This window comes from Microcebus murinus, chromosome 18 (assembly GCF_040939455.1).
Source record: "Microcebus murinus isolate Inina chromosome 18, M.murinus_Inina_mat1.0, whole genome shotgun sequence".
Lineage (NCBI taxonomy): Eukaryota > Metazoa > Chordata > Mammalia > Primates > Cheirogaleidae > Microcebus > Microcebus murinus.
Window position 1 is genome coordinate 3,506,144 of NC_134121.1, and position 21,113 is coordinate 3,527,256.

General features: G+C 50.2%; 1 long non-coding RNA gene across 1 annotated transcript; it reads right to left on the minus strand.

The window, feature by feature from the left end:
* Positions 1-6,329: 6,329 nt before the first annotated feature.
* Positions 6,330-20,464, minus strand: LOC105856336 (uncharacterized). The gene is made up of 4 exons (XR_012912998.1): positions 20,380-20,464; positions 9,741-9,808; positions 7,738-7,769; positions 6,330-7,047 (listed from the first exon to the last, which is right to left on the minus strand). It is a non-coding gene; the product is annotated as an uncharacterized LOC105856336 (long non-coding RNA).
* Positions 20,465-21,113: the final 649 nt, after the last annotated feature.

Genomic DNA, 21,113 nt, shown 5'->3' on the forward strand with positions numbered 1-21,113 from the left:
GACAATGTCTACAAGAGTATTTCCAACATTTTCCTCTAGAATTCTAATAGTTTGACACCTGAGGTTCAAGTCTGTTACCCAGCGTGAGTTGATTTTTGTGAGGTGAAAGTTGTGGGTCTTGTTTCAGTCTTCTACATGTGGCTATCCAGTTTTCCCAGCACCATTTACTGAATAAAGATTCTTTTACCCAGTGTATGTTTTTGTCTGCTTTGTCGAAGGTTAGCTGGCTATATGAGGATGGTTTTATATCTGGGTTCTCTGTTATGTTCCACTGGTCAATGTCCCTGTTCTTGTGCCAGTCACAAGCTGTTTTAATTACTATAGCCTTGTAGTATAGTTTGAAGTCTGGTAAATTGAAACCTCCTATTTTGTTTTTATTGCCCAGGATTGATTTTGCTACGCGGGGTCTTCTCTGGTTCCATACAAAGCATAAAATTATTTTTCTATATCTGAGAAAAATGATGATGGTATTTTGATAGGGATTGGCTCTGTAGGTCACTTTGGGTAGTATATACATTTTAACAATGTTGATTCTGCCAATCAATGAGCATGGTATATTCTTCCATCTGTTTATGTCCTCTGCTATTTCCTTCTTCAGTGTTTCATAGTTCTCCCTGTAGAGGTCTTTTACCTCCTTAGTTAAATATATTCCAAGGTACTTTATTTTCTTTGTTGCTATTTTGAAGGGAATTGAATCTTTGATTTGGTTCTCACTTTTACTGTTGTTGGTATATATGAATGCCTCTGATTTCTGTGTATTGATCTTATATCCTGAGACTTTACCAAATTCATTTATCAGATCAGGGAGTCTCTTGGTTGAATCCTTGGGGTTTTCTAGGTATAATATCATGTCATCAGTGAAGAGTGAGAGTTTGATTTCTTCTGCTCCCATTTGGACGCCCTTAATTCCGCTCTCTTGTTTGATTGTAGCGAGGACTTCCAGCACTATGTTGAACAGAAGTGGAGATAGTGGGCAACTTTTTCTTGTTCCAGTTCTAAGTGGAAATGCTTTCAATTTTTCCCCACCCAGTATGATATTGGCTGTGGGTTTGTCATATATGGCTTGTATCATTTTTAGGTAAGCCCCATCTATGCCTATTTTGTTGAGCATTCTTATCATAAAAGGGTGTTGAATTTTGTCAAATGGTTTCTCTGCATCTATTGAGAGAATCATATGGTCTTTGTTTTTGCTTCTGTTTATATGGTGAATTGCATTTATAGATTTGCATATGTTGAACCATCCCTGCACCCCTGGGATGAAGCCCACTTGGTTGTGATGAATTATTTTCTTGACAAGCACCTGGATTCGACTGGCTAGGATTTTGTTGAGAATTTTTGCATCTATATTCATAAGGGATATTGGTCTGTAGTTTTCTTTTTTTGTTGCATCCTTTCCTGGTTTTGGTATCAGGGTTATGTTCGCTTCATAAATGTGTTGGGGCGGATTCCTTCCTTCTCAATGTTGTGGAATAATTTCTGCAGCATAGGCACCAGTTCTTCTTTGTAGGTGTGGTAAAATTCGGGTTGAAACCATCTGGTCCAGGACTTTTCTTTTTAGGAAGGTTTTTTTATTGCTGTTTCAATTTCAGTACTTGATATTGATATATTCAGGAATTCTATTTCTTCTTGATTGAGCCTAGGGAGGCAGTGTGTTTCTAAGAATTTGTCCATTTCCTCCACATTTTCCAGTTTATGTGCATAGAGGTTTTTATAGTATTCATAGATGATATTTTGTATTTCCGTGGCATCAGTTGTAATTTCTCCTTTTTCATTTTTGATGGAGCTTATTAGAGTTCCTTCTTTTATGCTTCTTGTTAATCTAGTCAGAGGCATGTCAATTTTGTTTATTTTTTCAAATAACCAACTTTTCATTTTATTAATCTTCCATATAGTTTTTTTGTTGTCAATTTCATTTATTTCTGCCTGATTTTTGTCATTTCTTTTCTTCTACAGGGTTTGAGGTTGGTTTGCTCATCCTTTTCCAGTTCTTTGAAATGATTCATTAGATTGTTTATTTGTGATCTTTCTGTCTTTTGGATGTAGGCATTTATAGATATAAATTTTCCTCTCAAGACTCCTTTAGCTGTGTCCCACAGATTTTGATAACTTGTACCCCTTTATCATTTAGTTCGAAGACTCTTTATTTCCATCTTGATTTCCTCCTTAACGTAATAATCTTTCAGCAGAATGTTGTTAAGTTTTCATGACTTGTGTAGAGATGAGAGTTTCTGTTGGAGTTGATTTCTAATTTTATTCCACTATGGTCTGAGAAGATGCATGGTATAATTTATACTTTTAAATTTTTTTTCAGACATGCTTTGTGGCCTAGGATATGGTCAATGTTAAAGAATGTCCCATGAGCTGATGAGGAAAAGCATATATTCAGTGGTTTTGGGGTAGAATGTTCTGTAAATGTCAGTCAGGCCCATTTGTTCTAGACTTCTGTTTAAGTCCATTGTTTATTTGTTTATTTTCTGTTTGAAGGATCAGTCCTGCTCTGTCAGAGGAGTGCTGAAGTCTACAGCTATTATGTTGTTGCTGTTTATCATTTTGTTTAGATCAAGTAGGATTTGCTTTATGAATCTGGGTGTACCTGAGTTACATGCATACATATTTAGAATTGTTATGTCTTCTTGTTGAATTGTACCCTCCACTGTTATATAGTGACCCTCTTTGTCTTTCATCACATTTGTTTATTTGAAGAGTACATTATCTGAAACCAGAACTGCCACATCAGCTTTCTTTTGGCCTGTGTTGGCTTGAAATATTGTTTTCTATCCCTTCACCTTGAGTATGAATGCATCCTTCTGAGTTAGATGTGTTTCCTGAAGACAGCAGATACTTGGCTTGTGTGTATTTATCCATTTGCCCACCCTATATCTCTTTAGTGGGCAGTTCAAGCCATTCACATTTAGTGAGAGAATTGATAAGTGGGGTAGATTTCTGTTCATCCTATTGAGTTGAACTTTGTTGCTTTGTTTTCTCTCTTGAGCCATTGTGATATCTGGCCTTTGACAATTTGGCTTTTGGACAATTTTACATTCATGACTGTTTATTGTGCTGATCCATGTATAATACTGTTTTGAGTACTTCCTGGAGGGCATGTCTTGTCTTGATGAATTCCCTCAGTCTTCACTTGTCTGTGAAGGTCTTTATTTCTCCTTCACAACAAAACTTAGTTTTGCAGGGTACAAGATTCTAGGCTGGGCATCATTCTGTTTGAAAAGAGTGAAAATGGGGCCCCAGTCTCTTCTGGCTTGTAAGGTGTCAGTTGAGAAGTGTGATGTTTTTCTGATGGGTTTTCTTTTGTAAGTTACTTGTTTCTTTTGCTTACAGCTCATAGGAAGTCCTCTTTGGTAGTTAGTTTGGTTGGTCTGATGAGTGTGTGTCGTGATATCTTCCTGTTTGCAATGAATCTCCCAGGAGTCCTTTGAGTTTCTTATACCTGAATATCTAAATTTTTAGCAAGCCTTGGGAAATTTTCCTGTATTATATCCTCAAATAGCTTATCCACCCCTTGTGTATTTTATTCTTCACTCTCTGGGATGCCTATGAGTCTCATATTAGGCCTCTTCACATAATCCCACATTTCTTATAGGCTTTGCTCTTTTCTCTTATTTCTCTGCTCTATCTCTGTGACTGACTTATTTAATGGAAAGATGTTATCTTCAATCCTTGAGATTCTTTCTTCTGTTTGATCTACCTTGTTCTTAAGGCTTTCCACTGTTTTGTAATTCCTTGAATAAATTCTTCATTTTTAGAAGTTTTGTTTGATTTTTCTTTAATATTTCAATTTCTTTAGTGAATTTTTCTTCCAAGTCCTGGATTTTGTGTGTGTGTGTGTGTTGTTTCTTTGTGTTGGCTATCCATTTTTTCTTGCATATCATTGAGTTTTCTTACAATCCATGTTTGAAATTCTTCTTCTGTCATTTTACTATTCTAAATTTGGTTGATGTCCACTGCTAGAGAACTGGTGTTCCCCTCTGGGGGTGTGCTTTCCATTTTATTCTTAATACTTCCAGAGTTCTTTTGCTGATTTCTTCCCATCTGGACCAGCTGTTGCTTACCTTTAGATTTTTGCCTGGACAATGATACACCCTGTTTAGTCTCTGAGCAAGTAGGTGGTGTTTGTGGGTTAGATTCAACCATACCCTGTATGATGAGTCAATAGATGTATTTAAAGGGTGTGCAGAATAACCTCCCTGTCAGTAGGTGGTGCTTGCTTGGAGGAACAGGCTATGCTGTTGTTTTTGTGTCCTGTAACCAGCTCTTGTTCCCCTGGAGAGGCACTCTAGTGCCTCAGGTGGTGGGTGGGGCCCTGGTTCTTCCAGGTGTGTCCTCTTCTCCCCCTCAGTGAGGGCTGGTCTGGGAGTGAGTCTGGGCAGAGCTGGGTTGGATAAGCCTGCCCTCCGGCACCACCAATGCCGTTAGCAGGGGTCAAAGTTCTGTTCTCTGCTTAGGGGAAAAGCAGTCAGGGAGGGGCTGGAATGGCCCCGCTGAGTCAGAGAGTCTACCTGTGGGGGTGGGGCTGTCTGAGACCCACAGTCTGGAGCGGGCCTTGCTTCTTTCCACCCTTCCCAACTCCACAGCCACTCCTGGGCCTCTGCCTGCAGGCAGGACCTAACGCCACTAGGTCTCCCCTGGCTGTGATGCTGGCTGGGAGGTTCCCTGTGCAGGGTCACCGCCTGGGCTGGGCACACGTCTCTCTCATGGGAGGAGGCTTGCACTCTAGGACGCTGATCTGCCCCTGGAGGCACACATACCTCAGTAGGCTGTTCACAAATATCCCTTCTGTGCCCTGGGGCAATGTGATCAATACCTTGGTGTATGGGATCTGGTCTGCAGGCCTGTCCCCTGGGCCTTGGAGATCAGTCCCTGACCCTGCCAGGGAGAGGGGTGCTGGTCTCAAGTCACCCATGGGGTGCCCAAGCTGGATCATTGTCTCTGTGCCTCAGTATTTGCCCCACTCTGCTGGAGTCACCAGGCCAGCAGCACCTGGGAGAGCTGGCAGGTAGGGAGCTCGCAGTCTTAGTTCCCCTGAGTAGGGCACCAAAGGGAATGGTCCTATTCCCTGCAAATGCCTCCAAGAGGTGGCTAAGTTGTCTCTCTCAGTGGCCGTAGGTATGGAAGGGAAGGGGAAGAGAATGATACAATATCGTGCCTGCTGCTCAGCTCAGGTTTGTGGGCCGGGAGGTGCCCAAGGGAGCTGGGAGTCTGGTGCCAGATCTGCAAGAGGCTTACCACTCACTGGTGGCATCTGTCTCTGGGCAGGTGTTAGCAAGTCTCTCCAACTGCACAGGAACCCACTGGCAGTCTGAGATGCAAGGGAGGGGAAGTGTAACCAGTCCACCTACCCTTGTTGCTGGTCTCCAAGCCTCTCGGGGGGCCTTTCCCCTTCCATTTCTCCTCCACAACGTCTTCCTGTGGAATTTCTTGTAGTTTCAGGCACCCTTCCTTCCAACCCTCATCCCATCTGTATTTGTCTGCCTGTTTATTTTTTTTTTTTACTTTCTTCTAAAGTCTGTCTTTCTTGGCTGGCAATTTTTCTCATCCACTATCTTGCCCTTAGCAACTCCTTTTTGTAATAAAGTACAAAATTAATGAGCTATCGAAGAAACAAGATATTGACATTTTTGCTCAGCAGTTCATAATCAGCACCTAGCAAGGTGCCTCTTAGTGGTTATAAGGGTTTATTGTAGAGAATTTAGAAAACAAAGCTAAACAAACCAACAAAATCATTATCTTGAGTTTTAAACAAAATGGTTCTCAGTTTCCTTTTCTTTCTTTTCTCTTTTTTAGAAACAGAGTATCCCTTTGTTGCCCAAGCCAGCCTTGAACTCCTAGGTTCAAGCAACTCTCCCACCGCAGCCTCCTGAGTAGCTGAGACTACGCATGCACCACCACGCCCACATCCACAGCTCGGTTCTGTCAGTTTTCCCTCCCTGCTCCCCTTCCCTGTGCGATGGAAGGAACAAGTCTCCTGCACTCTCCCTCTCCCTAACAATGGTGGCACTCAGAGCCACCCACCCCACTGACAGCTGAGAGTGTCCCTAGCAGGGCCTCCCTGGGCCCAGCTCTTCCACAGCTGGCAAAGCGGCTTTTGCAGGCTGCCCCACTGGCTCTCCACAGAGCCTCCCACAGCTCTGAATCCTCCTGGGCTCACGCTGGGAGCACTGCTCCGTGTGTAACAGTGAAAAACTGGTAAATCAACTGTCCAACTATAAGGGATTCACGATATATTTTATGGCACAGCCATACAATAGCATAATAGGCAGCCAATATAACTCAAATACTTAATCACACATGAGAAAATGCTCATACCATATTGTTAAAGCAGGTTTTAAACAGTGCACATTGTGTGATCTCATTGAAATATATCTATATCTGTATCTATATCTATACATACACACACACATGAAGTAGAAGGATGTAGCCCACTATGTTAACAATTATTACCTCTGAGTGGTGGGATTCCAGGTAATTTTTCTTATTTTCATTTTCTTCCTGATGCTTTTATGTATTTCTAGATTGTCTACAATGAGCACGTGTTATTTACTTTTCTAAAAAGCATATTATTGTTATTATTATTTTTAATTGAGGCAGATCTTGCTATGTTGCCCCAGCTGGTCTTGAACTCCTGGGCTCAAACGATCCTCCTGCCTCAGTCTCCTGAGTAGCTGGGACTATAGCCATGAGCCACCACGCCCATCTTCACTTTCATAATCAGAAAAGAAGGACAAAGTCATTGAAAATCTATGTCTCCCAAAGTCCAGCCTGCTCCTCACAGTCAGGCACAGAAGCTGAGCCACCATGGAAGGCCTTCGCTCCGGGCCTCTGCAGGGCAGGGCTTTGAGGAGCCGGGGGTCTGGGGCACGGACCTAAGTCGAGGTGACCAGGAATTTGCCGTCCTCACCTTGGCCCGTGCCACTTCTGCGCTGGTGAGCACGAAGAGCACGTCCCGGGCGTGGAGCAGGGACCAGGGCAGGTCCAGGAGGGAGAGGTACTTGCGCAGCACATTCACAGACTGCAGCGTGAGCACGGAGCACCCTGGTGGGAGGGCGGGGACAGTGAGGAGCCTGGAGGCCCCAGCCAGACTCCCCCCAGCACCCTCCCTCTCCCCTGTGGCTCAGAGCAGGGCAGGCCGGTGGCCGCAGGGTTGCCAGGTGTCGCCATGGCACCAAAGCTGCTCTTTGCCCATCATTCCCGGGGCCAGGAAGAACAAAAGGGCCACTGAAGACCCGGCTGGCTACCTGCCACCCGCCACGTGCCCTCACAAGAAGTGGCTGGTTGCGCGGGTTGGGATCTGGCCACCTCAAGGCCAAGGGAAAGGTGATGGGGACAGGAATTGCTGCACCGGGAGGCCAGAGACCTGGCTGCAGCTCTGTCACTCAAGGACTGACGACAGACTTGACATTGTCCCTTAACCACTCTGAGCCTCAAGTTTTCTTAATCTGTGAAATGGTGTTGAGCTGCCCATGTCTCCAGGGCCCTGCTGCAGGCACATGCCCAGGATGCAATGTGCCGGGCACCTGAGCTGGGTCAGGAAAGGCGCAACCAGCCTCCTCCTCCTGGCCTCTGCACAGCCTGGGGCAGCCCTCTGCCCCAAATATGTGTGTGTGTGTGTGTGTGTGTGTGTGTGTGTGTGTGTGTGTGTGTATTTGCAAGTTTGCAAATTTCTCTCGAGTAAGTTTTTAGAGGGAGAAAGTGGCAGCCTTTTGCAAGAGGGACAGGCCTTACCTTTAGGTAACTTCCCTTCTGAGCGCAGGGCCCTGGAGAAAAGGGCACGAATGAGAGAGTGAGATCGTCTGTCCCTCTGTAGGGAACAGAGGGGCCGTGGCGGAGGCCCGCCCTGCCTGCGGTCCCCTCCACAGGGGCTTCCAGGTGGTTTCCTTCACACAAAGGGCCAGGTGGGCACCTTGCCCAAGGACAGCCAATCGGAGGCTGGTCTGTGGTCCCAGTGACCTGTTCCCAGCTTCGCCCTTACAGGATGGAGGTAGCTACTTGGGACTTTTCAAAGTTTTTCTCTTGAAATTGCGAGTATGGTAGGGGAATGTTTTAGAATATTAATGCTCTTTCTTCCCTGATATTTCCTTTCTCCTTTCCCACCTCCCACGCCCCCCTTCTCACAGGGAAGGCCATTCTGCCTGCAGGGTGGTGAGGCAGCCCGCAGCAGCGAGTGCCACACCTCTCCCCTGCGTTGCGTTTACCAAGTGGGGCTCCCCACAGACATGCAGGCGTGAAACAGGGGCTCCTGGGGGCAGGGCAGAGGTGCTGAGGGACAGCTGGCAAACTGTGGAACCGCCTGCCCACACAGCCTGAGAAGTGGAAAAACCTGCAATAGGTTTCTGGGACCCTGAGAGTGACCTGACTTGTCCCTCACTTTGGGCAGAGCCCTGGCGCCATTCTGAGTGTGAGCTGGTCAGGGGACCCAGGAGAGAGGCAGCGCTGGAGGCGCACGCCCCGAAGTCACCCTCACGGTCCTTAACGCCCGGAGGACTCTCCTCTGAGAAGGGCCAGGTTGGGAGCATGGCGACCATATGGTTGGGAAGACCACGCGTGGGCTGCCCCATTTTCCCACGCATCTCCACAGAAAATCGCATCTCGCACTGGGACTGGGGGTGTGTCTTTCCCGAACGTGAAGGGACCCGATGCCCTGAGCAGCACGTCTCCTCCACGGCTGCGGCCTCTGGCTGGCCGGGAAGCGGGCAGTCTTTACAAGAGGGGACAGCGGTCTGGCCTGCCCTCATCCCACGGCAGCGGCACAGAGAGCCGTCTGGAGGGAACACATGGGTGACCATTTCCATTCATAGCACCTTCCACTAGGCGACGTACAATTTAGGGACAAGACGAGAGGGTCCTCGGGTTGGACTGGTCACTCGCGTCTGACAGAGTAACGAGCGGAGAGCCAGGATCCCGGGGTCCCGGTGCAGCCGCTGCCATCGCTCAGCCGTGCCGTGCCAGGCAGACACGCTTCGGCCGAGGTAGGGGAGGTGGCTGGAGCTCACGGCGGGTGAGGTCCTGTCCAACTCCACGTGTCACCTGCCCTAGCCTGAGAGCGTCGGGCCTGTTTAGAAGAAGGTGTCCGATAGGCCCTTCCCTTCAGGAGCCAGGGCGGCCCCACACCGCTGGTCAGGGGCCCAAGAGAAGCACTTCACTGGAGGACAGGAGACATGGTCCATGTCTGTGTGACCCTATGTCGTCACTCAGTATTTTGGGGTTCCATTTCGTTTTTACCGGTAAAACATACATAACTATCAGTAGAATAGGGTGACTGTGAAGAACAAATGAGATTTCATGTTATCTGTGTATATACTCCTTCTCCAAAGAAAAATGTGAGGTAGTGAACAAAATCCATAATGGAAGATGACGCAATAAGTCATCTTACGGGAAGGGTAAAGAAACCGGGAGGCAACCGAGTCACAGAACTCATTTGTCAAAGTCTTGTCCATGGGCTACAGGGGCTGCAAATGTGGCCCTAAAGCTTTCTGTGGCCACAGCAAAGAGAAATATAGCATTACCCCGTTTTCAGTGTCCAGAGGGTAAAAACAATTCAGCTGCATAGGGGACGGGCCCTCCCGCCAGGACTCGAGAGAGATTTCTCGGACAGGACGTGGTGAGACGTAGTGAGCAACTGGACAATCCCGCAGTGACTTTCATGGGGCTCAGGGAACACGAGGGAAAGTGCTCTAGAAACCGGGAACCCTGAGCCAAATGAGCCACCCATCACCAGAGAGCCATACCTCACAGCCGCGTACAGGGCCACGTGGTTGCTGTGGCCGCTGACTCCCCCTGCGTCGAAAGTCACCACCTGCAGAGAAACACAGGCCCACTCGTGACTGTCTAGGGCTTTCTCCACCGCCCGCTCCAGAGCAGCCCTCCATTCCCTGGGGAGGAAAGGAGCTCGCAGAACCCTGAAACTTGTCACGCCGGGCACACCCGAGCTGACTGCCGAGCAGCTCGGTGGCACGCCGCCGTTGCTTGGTGACTGCGTGGAGACGGCTCCTGTGGGTTTGGTTGTTTACTCTTGCTCCTGCAGCGGAGCACCTGCAGTTCAGCAAAGGCAGAAATGCGGGCTCAGGTGTCTTTGTTGCTTATCTGCTTGCCGTTTCTCAGCACGTTTGTGCTCCTGGCTGGCGCCGCGTGAACTCTGTTCGTACTCACGTGGCCTGATTTATTTGGTTTCTTTCCCTCATGCCATACAAGGGCACAAAACCTTTGAGGGACAATGTCCACCACACCCCCGGGGCGAGTTCATGGAAAAAGCCTATTATTCAGAGACTGCCTCTTTTTCCATTTTCACAGATTTATCAACATATTTTATTAACCACAAGCTCTGTCTAGGTTCCAACATTTCATTTCTGCACAGATGGATTAAAAGAACCAAAGCATAGTTTAAATACTAATGATAACGGTAATAACAATAATATGTATAACTTGAATAATAAAAGAAATCTAAGACAGCAAACAAGGACTCATGAAAAAAAATAGGATGGTTGGTTAGGGGTGTCGGGGAGAGGCAAACTGTCCCCAGGGAAAGATGGTGACCACACAGCAAGGACGAAGGAACCTGGAACTGGGGTTGGATAGGCTGGGAAGGGATTCACTCGGTCCATTTTCAAACTGTAAAACGTGTCACCTTCATGCATAGGAAACCCCGTGTGATAATAAGAGCAGTGACACTTGCCGAGCACAGGTCCAACCCCCTCTCACACCGCGGAGGCTGAGGCCGCAGAGGCCAGAGGCTGCAGCCGGGTGGCCTTGCGGGGTGCGGGGGGCCGCGGCGGCCAGTGGCTGCGTGGGTTCAGAAAGCCGCCTCGCCCGGGGTCTGGACGTCCCCTCTGTGAGGCAGTGGCCTGTGGGCAGCCACGCGCGGGCTAGCAGGGTTCTCACGAGAGCCACGTGGACCCCAAATGAAAGGAAAGAACACAGTTGACGTCCTCGTTCGTGGCACCAAACACACACGCCTGTTTTTAGTCATGCAGAAGACACTTCAGGGTCCTGTCATCGCGCCTCAGCGTCCCCACCGTGACCCTCAGTGTCCACCACAGGTTCCCGCCGTGACCCTCAGTGTCCACCACAGGTTCCCGCCCTGACCCTCAGTGTCCACCACAGGTTCCCGCCATGACCCTCAGTGTCCACCACAGGTTCCCGCCATGACCCTCAGTGTCCACCACAGGTTCCCGCCGTGACCCTCAGTGCCCGCCACGCGTTCCCGCCCTGACCCTCAGTGTCCACCACAGGTTCCCGCCGTGACCCTCAGTGTCCCCCACGCGTTCCCGCCGTGATCCTCAGTGTCCACCACAGGTTCCCGCCTTGACCCTCAGTGTCTCCCACGCGTTCCCGCCATGACCCTCAGTGTCCACCACAGGTTCCCGCCTTGACCCTCAGTGTCCACCACAGGTTCCCGCCTTGACCCTCAGTGTCCACCACAGGTTCCCGCCCTGACCCTCAGTGTCCACCACAGGTTCCCGCCGTGACCCTCAGTGTCCCCCACGCGTTCCCGCCGTGATCCTCAGTGTCCACCACAGGTTCCCGCCTTGACCCTCAGTGTCTCCCACGCGTTCCCGCCATGACCCTCAGTGTCCCCCACAGGTTCCCGCCTTGACCCTCAGTGTCCACCACAGGTTCCCGCCTTGACCCTCAGTGTCCACCACAGGTTCCCGCCTTGACCCTGAGTGTCTCCCACGCGTTCCCGCCATGACCCTCAGTGTCCACCACAGGTTCCCGCCTTGACCCTCAGTGTCCGCCACAGGTTCCCACTCTGACCCTCAGTGTCCCGCACGCATTCCCGCCATGACCCTCAGTGTCCACCACAGGTTCCCGCCTTGACCCTCAGTGTCCACCACAGGTTCCCGCCCTGACCCTCAGTGTCCCCCACGCGTTCCCGCCCTGACCCTCAGTGTCCCCCACGCGTTCCCGCCCTGACCCTCAGTGTCCCCCACGCGTTCCCGCCGTGACCCTCAGTGTCCACCACGCGTTCCCGCCGTGACCCTCAGTGTCCCCCACGCGTTCCCGCCCTGACCCTCAGTGTCCCCCACGCGTTCCCGCCCTGACCCTCAGTGTCCCCCACGCGTTCCCGCCATGACCCTCAGTGTCCCCCACGCGTTCCCGCCATGACCCTCAGTGTCCCCCACGCGTTCCCGCCCTGACCCTCAGTGTCCCCCACGCGTTCCCGCCCTGACCCTCAGTGTCCACCACGCATTCCCGCCCTGACCCTCAGTGTCCCCCACACGTTCCCGCCCTGACCCTCAGTGTCCACCACGCATTCCCGCCGTGACCCTCAGTGTCCACCACGCGTTCCCGCCGTGACCCTCAGTGTCCCCCACGCGTTCCCGCCATGACCCTCAGTGTCCGCCACGCGTTCCCGCCCTGACCCTCAGTGTCCCCCACAGGTTCCCGCCATGACCCTCAGTGTCCGCCACGCGTTCCCGCCGTGACCCTCAGTGTCCACCACGCGTTCCCGCCGTGACCCTCAGTGTCCACCACGCATTCCCGCCCTGACCCTCAGTGTCCCCCACACGTTCCCGCCCTGACCCTCAGTGTCCACCACGCATTCCCGCCGTGACCCTCAGTGTCCACCACGCGTTCCCGCCGTGACCCTCAGTGTCCCCCACGCGTTCCCGCCATGACCCTCAGTGTCCGCCACGCGTTCCCGCCCTGACCCTCAGTGTCCCCCACAGGTTCCCGCCATGACCCTCAGTGTCCGCCACGCGTTCCCGCCCTGACCCTCAGTGTCCCCCACAGGTTCCCGCCATGACCCTCAGTGTCCGCCACGCGTTCCCGCCGTGACCCTCAGTGTCCCCCACGCGTTCCCGCCGTGACCCTCAGTGTCCCCCACGCGTTCCCGCCATGACCCTCAGTGTCCGCCACGCGTTCCCGCCGTGACCCTCAGTGTCCACCACGCGTTCCCGCCCTGACCCTCAGTATCCGCCAGGCATTCCCACCCTGACCCTCAGTGTCCCCCACGCGTTCCCACCCTGACCCTCAGTGTCCCCCACAGGTTCCCGCCATGACCCTCAGTGTCCCCCACAGGTTCCCGCCATGACCCTCAGTGTCCCCCACGCGTTCCCGCCCTGACCCTCAGTGTCCCCCACGCGTTCCCGCCCTGACCCTCAGTGTCCCCCACGCGTTCCCGCCCTGACCCTCAGTGTCCCCCACGCGTTCCCGCAGTGACCCTCAGTGTCCCCCACGCGTTCCCGCCCTGACCCTCAGTGTCCCCCACGCGTTCCCGCAGTGACCCTTACTGTCCACCTTAGTGTTCCCCCCGTGACCCTCAGTGTCCCCCACACGTTCCCCCCGTGACCCTCAGTGTCCCCCACACGTTCCCGCTGTGACCCTCAGTGCCCCCCACGTGGGCGGCGCCGGCAGAGGGGCTATGTGGGGATTTAAGAGCAGGGTGCTAGAATTCACTCGAATCTCCTTCTAGTGACCAGTGTCGTTGTGTTTCTGTCCCCAACCAGATCACCCTCACGTGCTCATCAACGGAGTTCACATAGGGATAAATGACAATTTCCATGCTTCTACCACTTCTCACCTTCCAAACTCTTTCATGCCCACTTTGTCACCTTGCCCTTGGGGTTCCTGGGAGACTGAGCGGGGACGGGGAGACGGCTGTCTCTCCTAGCGACTGCGCTAACAGACGTGATGTGAGCTACCCGGCGTTACCGAGCCGGGCGCTGGAGTTAAAGCCGTCCTCACTCCCCTGTGATGGCAGAATGACGTGCAGTGCCCAGAGGACACGCGAGTGGACACGCTGTTGATGTAGCTTTCTCCAAAGCAGTAAACAAGCGTCCTGCCAGCCGAGCTCGGCGTGACCGCTGCACTCACCGCCACGCGCAGCCGCGGACGCAGGGCGGAGACTTTGAGGAGTCAGGGCTGGTCCAAGGCGCCGGGCCTGCTGCACGGGCCCCTGCTGAACCGGGTCAGGCTGACACCCGCTGGCCTAGCAAGGCCAAGTGTGAGAGGCAGAAACAGTGGAACCACCACCGAACACACGGTCCAGTCGCCAAATACGCACTGGGCACCAATGCGCCGTGGCCTCGGGGAGACCGGCTAGAATCTGCCTGCCTCGAGATTTGGGAATCTTTGGGAACATCACGAAGAGCCAACGCCAACTCAGGTGAACTCCAGGTAATCTCAAGGCGGTCTCGCGGGGACAGAGAGAAGGGCTCTGCCATGGGAATGCCCCTGCGTTAAAACCGAGCAGCTCTCGACAGAGCCCCCGCCCTTCCTTCTGTCTTAGCCGTGGCTGCAGAGTGTCCGTGGATCACGTGCGCCCCAGGGCCGCAGCCAAAGCTGAGCTTTACTACCAGCATGTGTCTCCCTCTCCCCCGGCACCTGCCGATCCCTGCCCTGTCCCTCTCGGAGTCCCAGCCCTTCAGTGCAGAGCTCAGTCCCAGTTAAAAAGTGACTTATCCTTGGAGGGCCGTCACCTCGGTGTGAACGAGGCTCCAGAGAAACATTTCTTGGTAGGATGAATGATCCTCCCCTAAATGTGTCCTAATCACTGGAACCTGTGAACGCTACCTCACGTGGCAAAGGGACTTTGCAAATGTGAGTTAAGGATGCTGACGTGGGGAGATTACCCGGGGTTAGTTGGTGAGCCTGATATGACCCCAGAGGTCCTTATAAGAGGGACGTAGGAGGGTCGGAGTCAGAGGAGAACGCAATGTGACAACAAGCAGAAATTGGAGTGACACGTTCTGAAGACTGAGGAAGGGGCCACAACCCAAGGCACGCAGGCAGCCAGGAGACGCTGGAGCTGGCGAGGGAACTGGCTCTCCCCGCGGAGCCTCCAAGGAGCGGCTGCCCGCACCCCGATCTTAGCTCAGGGAAGAGGACTTTGGACTTCTGCCCTCTGGAACTGTAAAAGCATAAATCTGTGTTGTTTTAAGCCATTTGTGGTGTTTTGTTACAACAGCCACAGGAAACTAATAGAAGGAGAAAAACTACCTTGGAGATGAGGTTTGGGACATGGCAATGTCACCAACCTTACAAATCGGTCTAATATTTGTCAACTTCCTGCTCACATAGGCCTTCCGCACACCGAACCGTTCAAAACCCATTTTGTCTACTTCTAAGTGACAACATTCCTCTTCAACTACATCCATGGCTCCAAATACTCCATCGCTTGATAGATTTCTAAAGTCACAGGTAGGAATACAAAGAATCGTTGCACCTCCATTTTGCAGTCCCCTAGTCCCACCTGGGCTTAGTCCCGTCACCCTTCTTGCTCTCGACCGCAGGCTGACCCACCTATAGTCAACTCCCGGCCTTCTGAAGGCTCCACCAGTAGGAACGGTGACACCCAGCGTGTTTACAGTGTGTTGTCCTTGGCAGAACTCTCTCCCATCCTTACCCACTTGGTTCTTACAAGGCTCCTACGAGACAGGCAGGGCAGACGTTACTAACCCAAAATGACAGTGTAAGAAACTGAGGTCCAGAAACTGAGCCCTTGCCCGAAGTTTCACACAAAGGGCCACCCTGGGGACTAAAAACCATTTTTAGCTGCTACCCTGTGTCCAAGAGGGTTTCTGGGTGAGAAGGACGATCGCACTTCGCCCCGCTCCACCCCTCTAGGCAGCCTGACCGTCCAGCCATGCGAGAGAGGCTCTTCCTTTCTGCGGCTCCAGGCTCTGAGACGATCTTCCAGGCTTCCGGGCACGACACTGCAATTCTCATGGAACCAAAATGCAACTAAACAGAGAGTTTTTTCCCTGCCCAAGTCTCCCGAAACAGGGGAATGGCAAAATCAAATCAAATTCATAGAGACCATATAAAAACTATTTATAAAGCAGCTTCAGCTTTTTAACCACTTTGGTACGAGCGTCGACTATAGTCGACAGCCACAGATGAACGCGCACAGCGACTTTAGCCGACAGGCGTGATATGACTTTTCTAATTTTTCAATTTGTCTAATTTTATCAAAATAAAATTGTGAACATTTAAAAATAACGTAATGAAAACTTATATGTCTATGTTACCTATTCTGATTTACATGACAAGGAAAGCTGCTGCCTGTAAAGTGAAACAAGCTTTTCACGCTGGACCGAAGTGGTTAAAAAGCCTCCAAGTTCTGTCCAAAAGCCAGGTGGGAGTCCCTACTTGTTCCTGTACCATCCCTATAAGTCGCACTTTTGAGAAAGAGACCAAGGACATTCCGAATGCCAGCCCTGAGGCTCAGCAAACCCGTCATGACAATATTGAACTCACTTTCTTGGTAAAAGGAAATTAAATGTTTTAGCAAGACAATTGCAACATAGAATGAAATAAAAACATTTCTTTTTAGAAGGTAACTACTTGCAGCGATTTCCTAGCTCTGCCCACTGAAAAGGCCTAGAAACGAAGTTTAGTCTAACAGCGATGAGCGTCCCGCATGCCCACATCATGGTTTTAGAAATACTGTTTCTCACCGAAAGGAACCAGGGCTCCTTGGAGCGACGGCTGCCTCCAGACTGGGGCAGGAAATGTGTCAGATGAACCTGAACATCTTGTCACACGTGAGGACAGCAAGGAACTACCAAAAGCTACCTGAGCAGTATCAGAAGGACTCGGGAGCTGAGGTGCCCGCTGGCAAAATATGGGACTATGTGAGCAGCAATAAAGGTAACAAGTGGAGGAGACGGCAGCCCCTCAAATATGCTTAAATTCTACTATCATCAATAACAATAAAAGATCAAAATATTATCTTCAGGTTTTTTTATTTTTTTATTTTTAGAGTAAAGGTCTCCTTCTGTCACCTAGGCTGCTGTCCAGTAGCACCATGATAGCTCACTGTAACCTCCAACTCCTGGGCTCAAGCAATCCTTCTGCCTCAGCCTCCAACATGCTGGGATTATAGGCGTGAGCCATAGCATCCAGCCTCAAGATACTATTAATTGATCACTATTGAGGATGCTAGGCAACCAACTCATTATTTTGAAAGACTCAATTTTTTTTTTTTTTGGCAAGACCATATTGTAGTTGGCACTATGCTCTTCTGCCAAGAGATACACAAGGGATCAGGCGTTTAATTTGCCTTCCCTATGCAAACTGTGTCAGTGAACAACTAAAGGGCAGTTGAGGGTGAGTTTCTCTTTATAGAAATATTCCTGCTAATAAAAGAAGAAGTGATAGAAGTGTTACAGCCCTAATGAACTGACGTACTTAGGGACTGATCGTCAATGGCTGCTAACATCACCCAAAGACAGACAACCAGCCATTTTGCACCTCCTGGAGGGATAAGACACCACCTAGGATAGAGTCTTGTCAAAATAAATCTGATCAAGTTCTAAAGCAGATCCAACTACCAATTTATAGGAAATACAGAGGAGAAGGGAGCATGTCAAACTACATCACAGAAGATGCGTTCAGCAAATCCAGACCCTGGGACTCTTCTCAGAACAACCTGCTTTCTTCAGCAAATAAATTGCAAGGGAATAAAAAAGATGTGTGTAGGGAGGTGGGGTTGGCTATGGATTAAAAGAAAATCTGAAGTCCTGTCAACTGATCTTGATTCAAACTATAAAAATAAAATAAAAACATGTTTATGGCATGAGATAATTAGAAATGTAAAACAGTGATATTAATGAATTATTAACTTTTTAAGTATGATAGTGGTACTGCAGTTATGTTAAAAAGAGTCTATGTTTTTAGAAATGCACACTGAACTATTTAAATATGAAATATGATGCCAGAGATTTGCTTCAAAATAATGCAGGAGGTGGGGAAGGTGAACAGGTGTCTAAATGAAATAATATTGACTATGATTTGATAATTATTAACGCTTAGTGATTGGAACAAGGAAGTTCATTGAACTGTATCTCTTTACTTTTATATGCTTGGAATTCCCCATAATGAGAAATTAAAAAAAAAAAAAGAGTTAAAGACTTACAGAAAGCTAATCATATAACAGTGGGTTCATTTGTCAAAACCCATAAAACAGAAACACCACTCTGGGTGATGATGCATCAAGGCAGGTTTGGGATTGTGCCAATGTCCCACCTGCTCCAGACGTTGATGGTGGGAAGGGCTGGGTGTGTGGAGAGGGGTATGAGGGAACTACTTTTTGTTCAGTTTTGCTTTGAACCTGGAACTGCTCTAAAAATAAAGTCTATTAAGAAAAAGTTAATTGCATAACTCAAATACCTGGTTCTGATCCCACTCTTGCATGCAACACGTTGGGGGCGGGGTGGGGGGACCAAAGTCTCTTATCTCTCGCACTAGTTAACCACAGCACCAGGTCCAGTCACAGAACGTTACTGCCAGAGGTTATTTCCGCTTGGAATGTCTTGGTTCCTCATGTGTGAGATCAGGAACGCAATACCTGCCCTACTTCGCTGGCTGGCCTGAGGTGAAGATAAAATGAAATCACGTGCAAGTGTTAAAGACTGTCCCGCAGTAAGTGCTGGAGTGTCAACTGCAAGCCCATTGCCACCTGATGATTATCAGAAGGGTGCTGGGGGCACGCCCGCCCAGCTAAGGGATTTGGAGCCAACGGGAGTTCAGCTCAGTCCCTTTTGAAACTCTCCAAGGCCTTGGTTTCTTCCTCGTCCCACCTCCTCTCATGATCTCCCCCTTTCTTTCTGTGGCAAGCAGGGTGGAGCTGAACTGCAGCCAGCTCTTGGGCTTGTGCAGACGTGTACACGACAACGGCAGCTGTAGGTCTTTACAGCGGCGGTCCCCAACCTTTCTGGCACCAGGGGCCGGTTTCCTAGAGATGATTTTTCCAGGGGTGGGGCGGGGGGTGGGGCGGGGGGCTCGGGTGGTGCTGCTCCGCTGGGTTTCCAGCAGGCCGCCTGGGCGGGGACGGGTCAGACGACTGCCACCAGGAGGTTGGGTGGGGACCTCAGCTTCAGGGAACCGCACCCACGTGTCTGTTGTCCTAACCTGCAGAAGTCTTTGTTCAAAGGAAATCTGACCCAGACCCCAACAATCAAGGAGGCAGTGGGAGGACTGCTCCAGTTTGTAGGGCTTTGGTTCTCGAGCACTTACTGTGGGACAGTCTTTAACACTTGCACGTGATTTCATTTTATCTTCACCTCAGGCCAGCGAGCGAAGTAGGGCAGGTATTGCGTTCCTGATCTCACACATGAGGAACCAAGACATTCCAAGCGGCTTGCCCGCGAGGTGTCAGTAGCAGCCCCTCCGCACCCCAAAAGTGTCCCCAGATGCCGCCAGAGCCCCAGCTGTGTTTCGGCCTGTATGGGATTCCGGGCGAGCCAGTTAGGGGCTTGTTTTGCCCGTGTGTACTAAGTTTCTGTTGTAGTCTGTCATTAGAAAACAGAAACAGTCTGATTAATATATGAGTGAAAATCCACTCTTAAGAAAGATGTAATTAATCAATTCACTCAGTGAATTTGTCACTGATAACAGCCTAATATGTTCCTCTGCCAGCAGGATACATCTTTTAATGAAGATTAATCAAAACGTAAACCAAATGAGTGGGGCTTCAAATGGTGGAACTGTAGGTAGTAAGGCAAGAAGGATGATTATTATGCTTTTGTTAGAGGTAGACAGTAAGCCTCTTTGGCAGCTTTAGGGTTGACCATGGGCTAAGTCCAGTCTTGATCCCAGAAGAGCTGGGGTGTGTGTCACTAGGCTTGTCCACTTTTGCAAGTAATGTGAACCTCTGCTATTGCTCTAAATGCCACTAAAATTTTCTTCCTGTAATGGGTGTGAATTTATCTTTGTGTTTTACTGAAGTAAAGAAACTGAGGCTTAAAATCCCAGCTTCACCACTTGCCTGCCTTGGGCAAGCTGCTTGGTCTGTGGGAAACCTCAATTTCCTCAATGTAAAATGAGAATTACAACATTTACGACTTCTCCTCCTCCTCCTCCTCCTCCTTCCTTTCTTTGTCACCCAGGCTGGAGTGCAGTGTTGCGATCATAGCTCACTCCAGCCTCAAACGCCTGGGCTCAAGCGATCCTCCTGCATCAGCCTCCCAAGTGGCTGCAACCACAGGTGTGCACCACCACACCCCATTACCATTTACTTCTAAAGTTAAAATGATACTCCAAATGTGAAAATGCTTGGTGAAAGGTGAAGTTCTGCACAAATGCGAGTCACAGTGCCGGCTCCTGGGGACCTGGGTTTCTAGGTGCAGGACAGAGGTGGGAGTGCAGGGGGTGATTACCGAGGACACAGTTTGGAAAAAACCTCTGCCTCTACCTGGGCCGTGATAATTCAGTTAGTTACTCAGTCTCACAGAAGAGCGAGAAGACGCTGAAAGGCGTGTCCGCCCCTCAGCAGGCTGAGGGGAGCACTGGAGTCTGGGCCTCTTCACAGAGCGGGTCTGGAGGGGCACTGGGTGGGAGGGGCCACAGAAAAAGCTGCACAAACTGTGTGGTGTGACGGGGACCGAGACCCCGGGGTTCCCATTCAGGGACGTGTCCCCTTACCAGGTTGATGCCACTTGCTTCTGCATGCTGGAGGAGGATGCTGCCCACGAGCTCTGTGCCCCACTGCACTCCTGGGCCATCTGGGAAATCCCTGCAAGGGAGAGGCATGACTTGAACATGCTTTCTCATCAGGCACAGCCTTCTCCCTAAGCTCCAGTAGGTCGGTGCCCAGTTTTGTGACAATAATTATATTGGGGGTGGGTCCCTACCCTGAAGGCACTCAGATTTCAGTTAAAAGAGATAAGATTTACGAACATGAAACAACTAGAAATCAATGCACAATCCTATACAATATACTTTTGGAGCTTTGTGTTTGTTGCTGAGGGGAAGAAACAGTATCAATAGACAAGGCTTCGTCCACAAGTTGGGTAGACAGATGCGTTAACTGTCAACTTGAACACAAGGCAGGATGATATGCACTGTGTAAGAATAATAGTAATAGTGCTTTCATAAAAAGTACAAGCCTGAGGCGCGGCGGCTCACGCCTGTAATCCCAGCACTCTGGGAGGCCGAGGCGGGCAGATCGCTCAAGCTCAGGAGTTTGAAAACAGCCTGAGTAAGAGCGAGACCCCGTCTCTACTATAAATAGAAAGAAATGAATTGGCCGACTAATATATATAGAAAAAATTAGCCAGGCATGGTGGTGCATGCCTGTAGTCCCAGCTACTCAGGAGACTGAGGCAGGAGGATGACTTGAGCCCAGGAGTGTGAGGTTGCTGTGAGCTAGGCTGACG